A 13873-nucleotide genomic window follows, 5' to 3' on the forward strand; every position below is an offset into this window, starting at 1 on the left:
GATGTATCAATTAGAGATGCTGTGTATACAGAATATCAACCACATACTTAAAAAGATAGTCCTACAGACACAGAGGAAATAAAAGGCTTAGAACATTCTGCTCAGAAAGTGGGACTGCACCAGCATTCGCGACGTATTTATGGCTGCTCAGTCACTATATTATTTATATACGTGCACACACAGACACAGACACACACACACATACATACATACATACATACATACATACATACATACATGCATACATACATACATACATGCATACATGCATACATGCATACATACATACGTACATACATACATGCATACATGCATACATGCATACATACATACATGCATACATGCATACATGCATACATACATATATGCATACATACATACATACATGCATACATGCATGCATACATACATACATACATACATACATGCATACATGCATACATACATACACACATACATACATACATGCATACATACATACATACATACGTACATACATACATACATACATACATACATACATACATACATACATACATACATACATACATACATGCACACATACATACAAACGTCTTTTACCGTTTACTTGTTTCAGTCATTAGACTACGGCCATGCTGGGTCACCGCCTTGAAGAATTTTTAGTCCAATGAATCAAGCGCAGTATTTTTTCCTTTCTTTTTTTCTTTGTAGCCTGGCACTTATTCTGTCAACCTCTTATGCCTAACCGCTAAGCTACGAGGACGTAAACAAACCAACACTGGTTGTCAGGCGTTGGTGGGGGGCAAACAAAGACCCAAGACACACATACACACACGCACACATGTATATTCATTATATATATATATGTCTTTATTTGACTCTCATGTATATATATATATATATTATATATATATAATATATATATATATATATATATATATATATATATATTATATGACAAGCTTCTATAAGTTTCCTTCTACCAAATCCACTTGCAAGGCTTTGGTCGGCCCGAGGTTATTGTAGAGGACACCTGCCCAAGGTGTCATGCAGTAAGACTGAACACGGAACCATACGGTTGGGAAGCAAATTTTTACGACACTACCATGCCTGCGCCTAGCTACACATACTCCTGCGCTTATAGATGCATACATATATTATACATACATATACATATTGGTTTTAGTGAAGGCACATGACTCAGTGGTTAGAGGGTCGAGTTTACGATCGTGAAGTTGTGAGTTCGATTCCTGGATTGGGCTGCGTGTTGTGTTCTTGAGCAAGACACTTTATTTCCCGTTGCACCAATTCACTCAGCTGTAGAAATGGGCAAGTGTCTTCTACTAAAGCCTCGGGCCGACCAAAGCCTTCTGAGTGGATTTCGTGGACGGAATCATATATATATGTATGTGTGTATATGTTTGTGTGTCTGTGTTTGTCCCCTTCCCCCAACATCGCTTGACAACCGATGCTGGTTGTCCCCGTAACTTAGAGGTTCGGCAAAAGAGGCCGATAGAATAAGTACTAGGCTTACAAAGAATAAGTCCTGGGGTCGATTTGCTCGACTAAAGGCGGTGCTCCAGCATGGCCGCAGTCAAATGACTGAAACAAGTAAAAGAGAAAAAAGATATATATATTTTTTATTTTATTTTTTAAAAATTTTATCTAGTTTCAGCTCATAAGCTGTGGCCATGCTGGGGCACCGCCATATATATATATATATAATATATATATATATATATATATATATATAAGGAGAAAATTGAGTTTTAACTGCTAAACTTCAATTTATTAACATATTGTCAAAGTTCTCTGTTACCTAAAGTTTTTTTCAAGTTCAACTCATTCAATTACAAATTAGTAAATTAAAAATTGTATCTTAATATATTAAGTAATACTGGACTCTTGAACGTTTCATCGATATATAAAATTAAACCGGTGAAGCTTGGATGTTAACATCCCTTTTTAAGAGGTAACCGTATCCTCAAAATAACTATATGTATGTGTATTTGCGTGTAGATGTATATATATGTGTATGTATATATATTCTTCTACTAACGCAAGAGACAAGGTTTCAACACACACACACACACACACACACACACATACACACACACACACATTAATCTATTATCGTTAGTTCAACAAAATATATTATTTCGAACTAACGATTATGGATTAAATGTTGTTTATTCACTCTCAGACTTATCTTTGAATTCATTATTCTAAGTGGCCAGACATAGCTTCTTTGAACTTATCACCCTCTGGAATACACACACACATACACACAAACACATATATATTTTATATGTATGTATATATTTTATATATAGATATATGTGTATATATTATTTGATTATATATATATATATTATATATATAATATATATATATATAAATAGGTAGATAGATAGAAAGGTATAGGTACAGGTATATGTACGTCCAGGTATATACATATGTGTGTGTATGTATTTATATGTGTTCGCGCACGTGCGTGTGAGTGCACGTACGTATGTATGTATATATGTCTGTGTGTATATATGTATATACGTATGTGTATATATGTATGTCCAAAGTTACTATATTTGAACTGAACAACGGATTAGTAGTCGGAAGATCTAAATCTCTTATAATCCAAATTCCTAATCAAGGTAAAACCAGTTCCGGAGAAGAAGAATTGTCTATAAGAACTGTGTAATTCCAGCGTGTAATAATAATAAGATAAAAGATAGACATTTAGGTATGCCAAGATATTGTTTATACCATTTATTTATAAGATGTTATCCAAACATTGCCATCAATATATCCATCGTAGCAAAACTATAAGCCTGGCTGTGTGGTAAGAAGTGCGCTACCTAACCGCAAGGTTCCGGGTTCTGAAAAAAATTCTCCTTCTCCTTGATATCAATATTATTGTTATTGTAATTACAGTAATCCCGCGCGATATCGAGGTTCACCTATCGCGGTTTATTATTTAAGCTTCCGTCGATTCTTCCGTGGTGTTATATACAAATTATAAAAATTATTTTTAAAAAATACGGCCATATCACGTTGAAAGCACCGGTTCTCGTCCGATCACCGAATTTAAGCAACGTCGAGCCTAGTTAGTATTTAGATGGGTGACCGCTTGGGAAACCTAGGTGCTGTAAGCGTCACTATAGACGCAGGAGTGGATGTGTCATAAGTAGCTTGCTTACCAACCACATGGCTCCGGGTTCAGTCCCACTGCGTGGCACTTGGGCAAGTGTCTTCTACTAAAGCCTCGGGCCGACCAAGGCCTTGTGAGTGGATTTGGTAGACAGAAACTGAAAGAAGCCTGTCGTATATATGTATATGTTTATATATGTGTCTGTTTGTGTATCTGTGTTTGTCCACCCAACATCGCTTGACAACCGATGCTGGTGTGTTTGCGTCCCCGTAACTTAGCGGTTCGGTAAAAGAGACCGGTAGAAAAGTAAAAGAGTAAAAGATTACAGTACTGTTTCTATTTCGCAGATATCCACATATCGCGATAGTCGAGGAATTAGTAAGGCGACGAAATGGTAGAATCGTTAGCGCACCGGACAAAATGCTTACCGGTATTTCGCCCGTCGCTACTTTCTGGGTTCAAATTCCACCGAGGTCGACGTTACCTTTCATCCTTTCGGGGTTGATAAAATGAGTAGAAGTTGACCAATGGGGGCGATGTAATAGACTCACTCCTACCCTAAAATTCTTGCCCTTGAGGCAAAATTTGAAACCATTATTATGGTTATTATTATTATTATTATTATTATTATTATTATTATTATTAGTAGTAGTAGTAGTAGTAGTAGTAGTAGTAGTAGTAGTAGTAGTAGTAGTAGTAGTAGTAGTAAGACGGCAATCTGGTAGAATCGTTAGCACGCCGGGCAAAATGCTACGCGGCATTTTGTACGTCTTTACGTTGTGTTCAAATGCTGCAGGGGTCGACTTTGCCTTTCATACTTTCATGGTCGATAAATTAAGTACCAGTTTAGTACTGGGCTCGATCTAATCGACTGGTCCCCTCACCACAAATTTCAGACCTTGTGAAAAGATTATTATTATTATTATTATTATTATTATTATTATTATTATTATATTATTATTATCATCATCATCATCATCATCATCATCATTATTATTATTATTATTATTATTATTATTATCATTATTATTATTATTATTATTATTATTATTATTATTGTTATTATTATTATTACTATTGTTGTTGTTGTTGTTGTTGTTATTGAGTGAGAGAGCCGCGCATGCCGTCAAGGTGACACTGGAGTACAAATATACGAAGACCCATCAAGACTACTCGTCTGATAAGAGTACACCAGGCACATGCATCACAACCATATGTGCGCGACATGGTGATCTCATATCAAGATAAACAGCGCATGACCTTGCAGGTGGTGCCCAGTTAGAATTTTCTTCAGATCGAGTAGACCATCCCGCTCAAAAGGTCCCTGAATAAGGGTTGTTTAAGAATGATGAATGAAACACCCATGTTTCCAGAGTTGCATTATTCAAACCTCCAAAGAATTTCTCTCAACACGTGCCTATGATGCTTCCCCGCTACTCAGAGATGCTCATATCGTCAGCCACTAAGGGACATGCTCAACTTGTTAAGGTCAAACAACTGACAAGCGAATCTGTGGTATTGAGCAGAATATTTGCTGTAGCCCATCTTTTATGCCAAGACAAAACAATGTACGAGCCAGTGCCTAGTACTGCATCATCATCATCATCATCATCATCATCATATTATCATTGTTGTTGCTGCTGCTGCTGTTGTTGCTAAAGCTAGCAGGATTGTTAACATTCCGGGCAAGATGTTCAGTGGCATTTCGTCTGTCTGTATATTCTGAATTCAAATTCTGCCGTTCACATACTTTGCCACTACCCGCACACATACCACTTACACACCTGCCTCTAATCTCATCTACCTGCATGGATACCTTCCTATTCATGTCCAGAACGCCCCATTTCTCCCTCTCTCCCTAATTCCTTCCTATAGAAATGCATTTCCTTCCGGCCTCAGCATTTTCTTTTTTTCTTTTTTCCACCACCTTGCCTCGTATTTTTTCTGATGAAGAACTAGCCGCCGAAACGTTAATCCACTTTCCTTTTCCTTTCAAGCATTATAATTATAACAAACTTCTTAAAACGTGTCCTTGTGCATCTTCCTTGTTTGTGCTCATTCATTATACACACACACACATACGTAAACGTCAAACGATTAAAATTAGTGCTCAACACCACACTGGTGGCTATAATTCCTTTATTTGTGAATTAATGCTAACATGGTTTCATGTTAAGATAAGTAGGAAACTATCCTAGTGTCTTAACAATTTTTCAATCCGATCACATGGAGAAAAGTGTTAGCCTCCGTTTTGGAAAATACACCCTCGTTTAGTTCGAGGAGATATATGTGACTGTGGGAGTGTGTGAGTATATATATATATATATATATATATATATATATATATATATATATACGGAAAGAAGGTTTGAAAATGCAATTTCAAAAGATGTTTATTCACTTGACCGGTTTCACATTTTTAGAAAAAGATTGTCAAAAGTAAAATGTAAAGCTTTGTAAAAGCTTTGTTGTGTGAAGTTCTGGTTGTCACAATGTATTACAATAAATATATACATTCTTTGATAATAATAATTAAAAAATGTTAAAAACAGTTTACAAGGCAAACTCTTGAGAAAATATTAAATATATATATATGCGTGTGTGTGCGTGTGTAAGTATGTGTGTACGTACGTATGCATCTATGCATACATCTATATATGTATGTATAGATGTGTATACAGAGTATCAATACAACATAGGTTGAAATTTGATATGCAGGCAAAAGTACATGGCATACGTTCTATAATCTATTTACTCTCCTTATGAAAATGTTCCTCGTTGTTACACCACAAAACCCTCACCAGCTTACAAAGAGGATCGAACCGACGAGTTTCGACACTCATTAAAGAAATCACATCAGAAATCGCTTACTCTTGTCTCTCAAACTGCCGAAGTCAAGAAGCATAAAGCTACTTATAGAGAATACAAATAAAATTACGACAAACCTAACTAAATTTACATAATGGCGGCATAAGGTTGAACGCCTGGCAGAAATAACTATAATGGTTATGAAGTCATATACCATTTGTTTAATAAAAGTTAATCTTATATTCTATAGCTATTGCCTTTCACAATATATATATATATATATATAATATATATATATATATATATATATACATACATACATACACATATATATGTATGTATACATGAATATATATATATAAACATACATACATATATATATATATATATATATATATACATACAGGCGTATATATACATACATATATATGTATATATATACATACAGGCGTATATATATATATACATACATGCATACATATATATATATATTCACAAGCACACACATACTATTTGTATTCACAAATTTCTATTTTCAATATACTGATGTGTGTGTATGAGTGTGTGGGTGTGTGCCTCTGTGTGTGGGTGGGTGCCTCTGTGTGTGTGTGCGTGTGAGTGTAAGTACGTATATCTATACATTCGTAACAATCTATATGCAGATATACAATGAGGCGGAATGTACTCACTCTCTGCAAAACTACACATACACACACACACACACATGCACACACCCGTAAACGCACGCGCACACACACACACGTACATTTATACCTACATACTTACAAATATGCGCCCGCACAGATGTATACGTGCACGCGTATGTATGTGTGTGTTTATAGTTACTCTCCTGACATTCTGAGTGTCTGTGTATATATATTTGCTCGATTCGTCAAAGTTTGCTGTTTTGTGTAAACAATTCCCTTTATGACCCGATATGACCAACATATATATATATATACATATACATATATATACATACATATATTATACATATATATATAATATATATTATATATATATATATATATATATATATAAATACATACATACTATATATATATATGTGTGTGTGTGTGTGTGTAATATATATGCATATATGTGTGCGTCTGTGTAAGTGTGTGACTGTGTGTCTGTGTATGAATTTATATATACACGTACATACATACTTGTCTATGTATGTATGCGTGTCTCGATATATGTACACACACACACCACACACATATATATATATTATATATATATATATATATATAATATATATATACACAAAGACATACACATATACATACGCTGTAATTCCTTTTAACATCACGTCTGCTTCACCAGACCGCACCCCATATCTCAGAGTGTCTCTAACCTTCCATCCCAACCTATATCCACTTTCTCTGCAAAACTACGCACACACACACACCACACACACACACACACACACACACACACACACACTAAACCCAGGAGTGCAAGCTTTGACACAGTCCGCTGAACACATGCACTTCGTTAGCAAACAAGTCAAGATAAAAGCTGAAACTGTTGTTCTCTGTATAAGATTAAAAATGCTCAATTTATTTGCCTTATTCAATCAGAAATACGCAGAGGCTCTGTCTATATTTGTACATATGTATAAATGTTTGTATGACTGTGACTGTGTGAGTGTGTTCGTATATATAAACATATATATAGAAGGAGATCGATAGGTAGATAGATAGATAGATAGATAGATAGATAGATAGATAAAGATACATACATCTACGTATATATATCCATCTGTCTATGTATCCTATATGTATATAGTATATATATATGTGTGTATTATATATATATATTATATATATAATATATATATATAGATATATAACACATATATATACATATATATATTACATATATATAGATAGATAGATAGATAATATATATTGATAGATAGATAGATAGATAGTAGATAGATAGATAGATAGATAGATAGATAGATAGATAGATAGATAGATAGATGGCCGCAGCTCTGAGCTGAAACTACAGAAAAAATATACACACACATACACACACACAAACAAACAAACACACACACACACTCATACATATATAAATACATGCATTTTCGTTTATTAGCTGACTTAATAATTGGACAAGACGGACATTCTGGAGTACTGCAAGGTCGCACGTGATGTGCTTGCGACGCAGACATCTTAAGAATACGACGATATGCAAAATAAAAACATTTATAGAAACGATAGAACAACAACACAGTCATGTTTAATACAGATATAATACAGTATATCTAAAAGTCGTTTTATTCTCTTCATAGATATGTGTTTGCATGCATGTATGTATCTAATCTTGAGTATTTATTATACATGTCTTGATCAGGCATGTTAATACGCTGCTTGTGAGCTTCATGCACATGTAGTTTACATGTAAATCGCTTCTATTATAGTGACCCATGTGGGTCTTACTTTAATGGTGCCGAAGTATTGCAAAGCATTTGAACGCAGAATATAAAGTGCCGAAAGAATTGTCGATAAGAATTTTGTCTGACGCACTAAAGGTTCTACTCTCTATCCGCCTTTAGAGAAATGTGTAACAATGTTTTCCATTGTAGTCACAAGACCTGGAATTTGGTGGGCGAGAAATGCCTCTAAGCATTCTTGCCAGACGTACTAACGATTCTGCCAGCTCACCGCTTTAAAGAGAAATCAGTGACAATAGTTTCAAATTTTGAATATTCTTTTCTTTTCTACTCCAGCACAAGGCCCAAACTGGTACTTAATTTTTCGAACTCACATGTAAAGTGCCGAAGGAATTCTCACTAAGGAACTTGTGCAAAGTCGACCTCGTCGAAATTTGAACTCAGAACGTAACGGCAGACGAAATACCTATTTCTTCACTACCCACAAGGGGCTAAACACAGAGATGACCTCAAAAGGATGAAAGGCAAAGTCGACCTCGGCAGAATTTGAACTTAGAACGTAGCGGCAGACGAAATACCTATTTCTTTACTACCCATAAGGGGCAAAACACAGAGAGGACAAATAAGGACAGACAAACGGATTAAGTCGATTATATCGACCCCAGTGCGTAACTGGTACTTATTTAATCGATCCCGAAAGGATGAAAGGCAAAGTCGACCTCGGCGGAATTTGAACTTAGAACGTAGCGGCAGACGAAATACCTATTTCTTTACTACCCATAAGGGGCAAAACACAGAGAGGACAAATAAGGACAGACAAACTGATTAAGTCGATTATATCGACCCAAGTGCGTAACTGGTACTTAATTTATCGACCTCGAAAGGATGAAAGGCAAAGTCGACCTCGGCGGAATTTGAACCCAGAACGTAGCGGCAGACGAAATACGGCTAAGCATTTCGTCCAGCGCCTTAACGATTCTGCCAGCTCGCCGCCTTAAAGAGAAATCCGTAATGATGACATTTTATACATTTACATATTCGTTTCGTTAATTCAGGACACCCAAGTCTATTGTATTTTTCCCGGAATGTTTTGATTTCATTAGCTTTCCCGCAGTTATTTACACCTAGAAGTCAAAGATCGCCCAAGGGAAACCGATGTATTTAGAGAATGGAAGTGATATAAAAAAAAAAACACTCTGAACTTGAGTAAACGGAAGACATTGCTCCTAATCCATAGGTAAGAGAGGTGTGTGACTAAGAGAATGGAATCTGCGTTCGACCAACATCAACTTCTACCGTGAAATTTAGAGAGCAGAAAACAGCTATAGCAAGGGGCTGAGAGATTATTTTTTTTTGGTGGGGGGAGTACGACATGTAATTTGTCGTATTAATATCGTTGCTCTTTAATCCTAGATAAACTCTTATTGAACAGACTAATGATCACAGGCGTTCCGGTATATGTCCATCCTGTTTTGTTTTGTTTTTTATGTACTCAATAACTTGCTCAATATGTTAACTCGTTTTTAAAGGTCAGTAGGTTGTGATTTTAGAAAATTTGGTTGCAAACTATTCGAGCCGGCCTAGTGCGTTAGTAAGAGGGGATATGAGGAAAGTAGATTAAAACAATCATAATTATTAAAGAAGATAGAGAACTGTTCAACGGGGTTAGTGTGAAGAGATTGTAGTGAATGTTGGTGGTGACGATTAAGTACAAATACTACAGTTTTTCAACACTATGGCTACTGACAGTTACCACAAGTAACACTGGGAAAGAGTGTAAACATCCACATGGTCACTAGATCTACTAGAAATAGCAACCGAATTTCCTTCAAATTACAACGGAAATAGCAACCGAATCTCCTTGAAACCGAAATAGCGACCGAATGGTTTTCAAATTACAATCATAGTATCAACCGAAAGTTCTAATTACAATCGAAATAGCAACCGAATGTTCTTTAAATTATAATTAAAATAGCAACTGAATGTCATTCAAATTTCAACCGAAATAGCAACTGAATGTCCTTCAAATTACAATCGAAATAGCAACCGAATGTTCTTCAAATTTCAACCGAAATAGCAACCGAATGTTCTTCAAATTACAATCGAAATAGCAACCGAATGTCCTTTAAATTACAATCGAAATAGCAACTGAATGTCCTTCAAATTACAATCGAAATAGCAACCAAATGTTCTTCAAATTATAATCGAAATAGCGACCGAATGTCCTTCAAATTTCGACCGAAAGAGCAACTTTGAGAAAGGATAGCGTTACATTAGATAATGTAATCCTATATATACCTTTTAAAAAGCGGAATGGGCGTGACTAGAACGGTTTTGATCATAAGGCCGCTCGGTCAGAGCTGATCTAAAGCAATATATACCTATGATCACCTCCACCACCACAACCAACTCGACCACTACTAACCTTTCCACCACCACAGATGTCACTGGCTTCGCCATTTCCACAACTACCACTGCCATCGTCATCACCATCAACACCACAACTACCACCATCAATCCTCATTGCCATCCTTACTACCATTAGCATCTGCACCGTCACCAAGTTAACCACCACTATCACCACTACTATCATTCGCAATACCATCCCCACCGCTACCGTTACCCACACCACTACCACCGATACTATCACATCCCACTACCACCACCACGTCCACTACCACCACAACCTCTACTACCACCACAACGTCCACTACCACCACAACGTCCACTACCACCACAACGTCCACTACCACCACAACTTTTACTACCACTGCAACTTCCACTACCATTATCACTACTACCGCCGCCACTATCACCACCACTATCACCACCACCACAACTACACCACTACTATTACTACCACCATCATTACCATCACCACTACTACTATCACGACTAACACTGCCGGCACCACCTTCGCCACTACTACTACTACTACTACTACTACTACTACTACTACTACTACTACTACTACTATTACTACTACTACCACCTAACACCATCAAAATTACCACAACGACGACCTCCGCCTGTCTCCAACACTAGCTTCACTACCATCACCGACACAACCTCTAACACCACCATCACCATCACTATCACCACCACCTCAACAACAACATCCATAACCAATTGCACATGCACCACCACTCTCAGACCACTATCACCACGCAATTACCACCACCACTACCACAGCACCACAGCGCCAAGCCTACAACACCGCCACCATCACCACCGCCGCCGCCGCCGCCACATCCAAAACATCCCTCCCATCATCACCGCTAGAGAGCCAACACCAAACCCCTCCAAAGTTTTCCACACAAACTATAACACCACACCGTCACCAACACAACCGCCATCACCACTGCTGCCTCACAACTGCACCCACGCCACCACCACCACCACCACCACCACCATCACACCACTACCTATATCGCTCCATACAACACCATCGTCACCCACCATCACTCCCACCAGCACGGCCACGGCCAAATGTCCGCTATTTCGTCTTCTTTTGTTACAGGTGTAATGGAAGCCAGGTTTTTAAGAGCGTTAACAAAATGGATGGAGAAAGCAATGGCGGCCGATTGGATGTGGAGGTGGTTATGGGAGTTATTATGTTGGCAGCAGCCATGATTGTTGTGCTTATTGTTGTTCTTTGCTACTGTTAAATGTTATTGTTGTTGTTGTTTTTCTTGTTATTGTACGCTTGAAATTGCATTGAAAGCAAATGCTTATAAAATGCTTAGACGAATATCCTTTTCTCTTCACTTTGTCTCACATTCTGACATTTTCTCTGTCTCCCTCTCTCTCTTTCATTCTCTCTGTCTCGGTGATATATTCACATATTCATCACCTTCTCACCATATTTCTCTCTGTATACAACCACACACACACACACACATATATATATGTATATGTACATATATATATTCATATATACATATCCACACACACACACACATACATATGTATGTATACGTAGGTATATATGCAAATACATACACACACATATATATATGTATATGTGTGTGTCTATATATATCTGCATATGTGTGTATGTACATAACATATATTACATATATATATACATACATACATACATAAATATATGTATATACACACACATAAACACATATACATATATATATATATATATATATATATATATATATATATATATATATATATATGGTTATATATTTGTAAAACAATCTTACAATAACGCACAGCACACAACACGCATGTGTACATACATATGTATACTCACAGACAGACAGACAGACAGACAGACAGACACACACACACACACACACACACATAAAGCTTCTCCAACACTTTTTCACTTATTGACAGCTAAGACAAACGACTGGAGCTACTACGACAAAATCCACCACTACTATTACTACTACTACTACTACCACCACTATCACACTAACACAACTACCATTACTTCTATTACAACTACTGCTACTACTACTGCTGCTACCTTACGCAGAAATTAATGTTTAACTTTCTCTCTTAGCATTTCCAAGTGAACCACTTCGTAACATTAGAACAATGTCACATATTTTGGCCTTTTGTTCTTATTATTCCTTCCAGATTGATTTGGTCGATGATTTCCCCTGTCTCTCTCCCTCCCTACCTCCCCCTCTCTGCCTCTGACTCTCTCTCTCTCTCTCTCTCTCTCTCTCTTCCACAAGTTCTCTTTCACTCTGTCCCTGTCACATTCTCTCTCTCACTCTATCTCTCTATGTCAATCAATCAATTTATCTATCTATCTATCTATCTATCTATCTATCTATCTATCTATCTATCTATCTATTTATTTATCTATCTATCTATCTATCAATAAGTCTATCTATCTATCTATCTATCTATCTATCTATCTATCTATCTATCTATTTATCTATCTATCTGTCTGTCATTTTATCTAGCTATCTATGGATCTATCTATGTCTACAAATATGTGTGTGTGTGTGTGTGTATGCAATGTAAGTTTCTATGCATATATGTATACATGAATGATTGCCAATACGTATATATGTATGTTTACATAGATGTGTGTGTAGGTGTGCGGGTGTATAGATATGCATATATGTGTATCCACCTGTATTATTTCCTCTTTGTCAGGAGTGGTGAGCTGGCACAATCGTTTGTAGATTTCCACCGACACTTTTTATGCTCTCAGTTCAAATCCCACTGAGGCCAAGTTAAACCTGCGTCCCGTCGTGGGGTGGAGGTCGATAAAATAAAGTACCAGTCAAAATACTGGGATCGATGGAAACGACAAAATTCCGTTAAAAAAATTCCTAGTCATGTGATTGGGGTAGTAGTAGTAGTAGTAGTAGTAGTAGTAGTAGTAGTTATTGTTGTTGTTACTGCTGGTTAGCCCCAGTTTAACTCTTACTGAACCGACCTATGATCAGATACATTTCTGTCATGGCCACCCTCTCTTTTTGGATGCATGTCTCGGAATACATTACCGTGTGTGTGTCCTTTTTCTTTCACAAGATACTAGGATGCCGTCT

At 36.7% G+C, this 13873-nt stretch overlaps 1 long non-coding RNA gene and 1 other non-coding gene across 2 annotated transcripts in view; both read left to right on the forward strand.

The window, feature by feature from the left end:
* Window positions 1-3015: 3015 nt before the first annotated feature.
* LOC115217727 lies at window positions 3016-3134 on the forward strand. Its single transcript, XR_003882189.1, has one exon. It is a non-coding gene; the product is annotated as a 5S ribosomal RNA (ribosomal RNA).
* Window positions 3135-5267: 2133 nt separating this feature from the next.
* LOC118765292 overlaps window positions 5268-13873 on the forward strand; it is a 16517-nt gene continuing 7911 nt past the window's right edge. Inside the window, exon 1 of the long non-coding RNA XR_005001130.1 lies at window positions 5268-5398. This is a non-coding gene — a long non-coding RNA (uncharacterized LOC118765292). The remainder of the gene's footprint in view (window positions 5399-13873) is intronic.

Source organism: Octopus sinensis, linkage group LG11, assembly GCF_006345805.1.
Source record: "Octopus sinensis linkage group LG11, ASM634580v1, whole genome shotgun sequence".
Classification (NCBI taxonomy): Eukaryota; Metazoa; Mollusca; class Cephalopoda; order Octopoda; family Octopodidae; genus Octopus; species Octopus sinensis.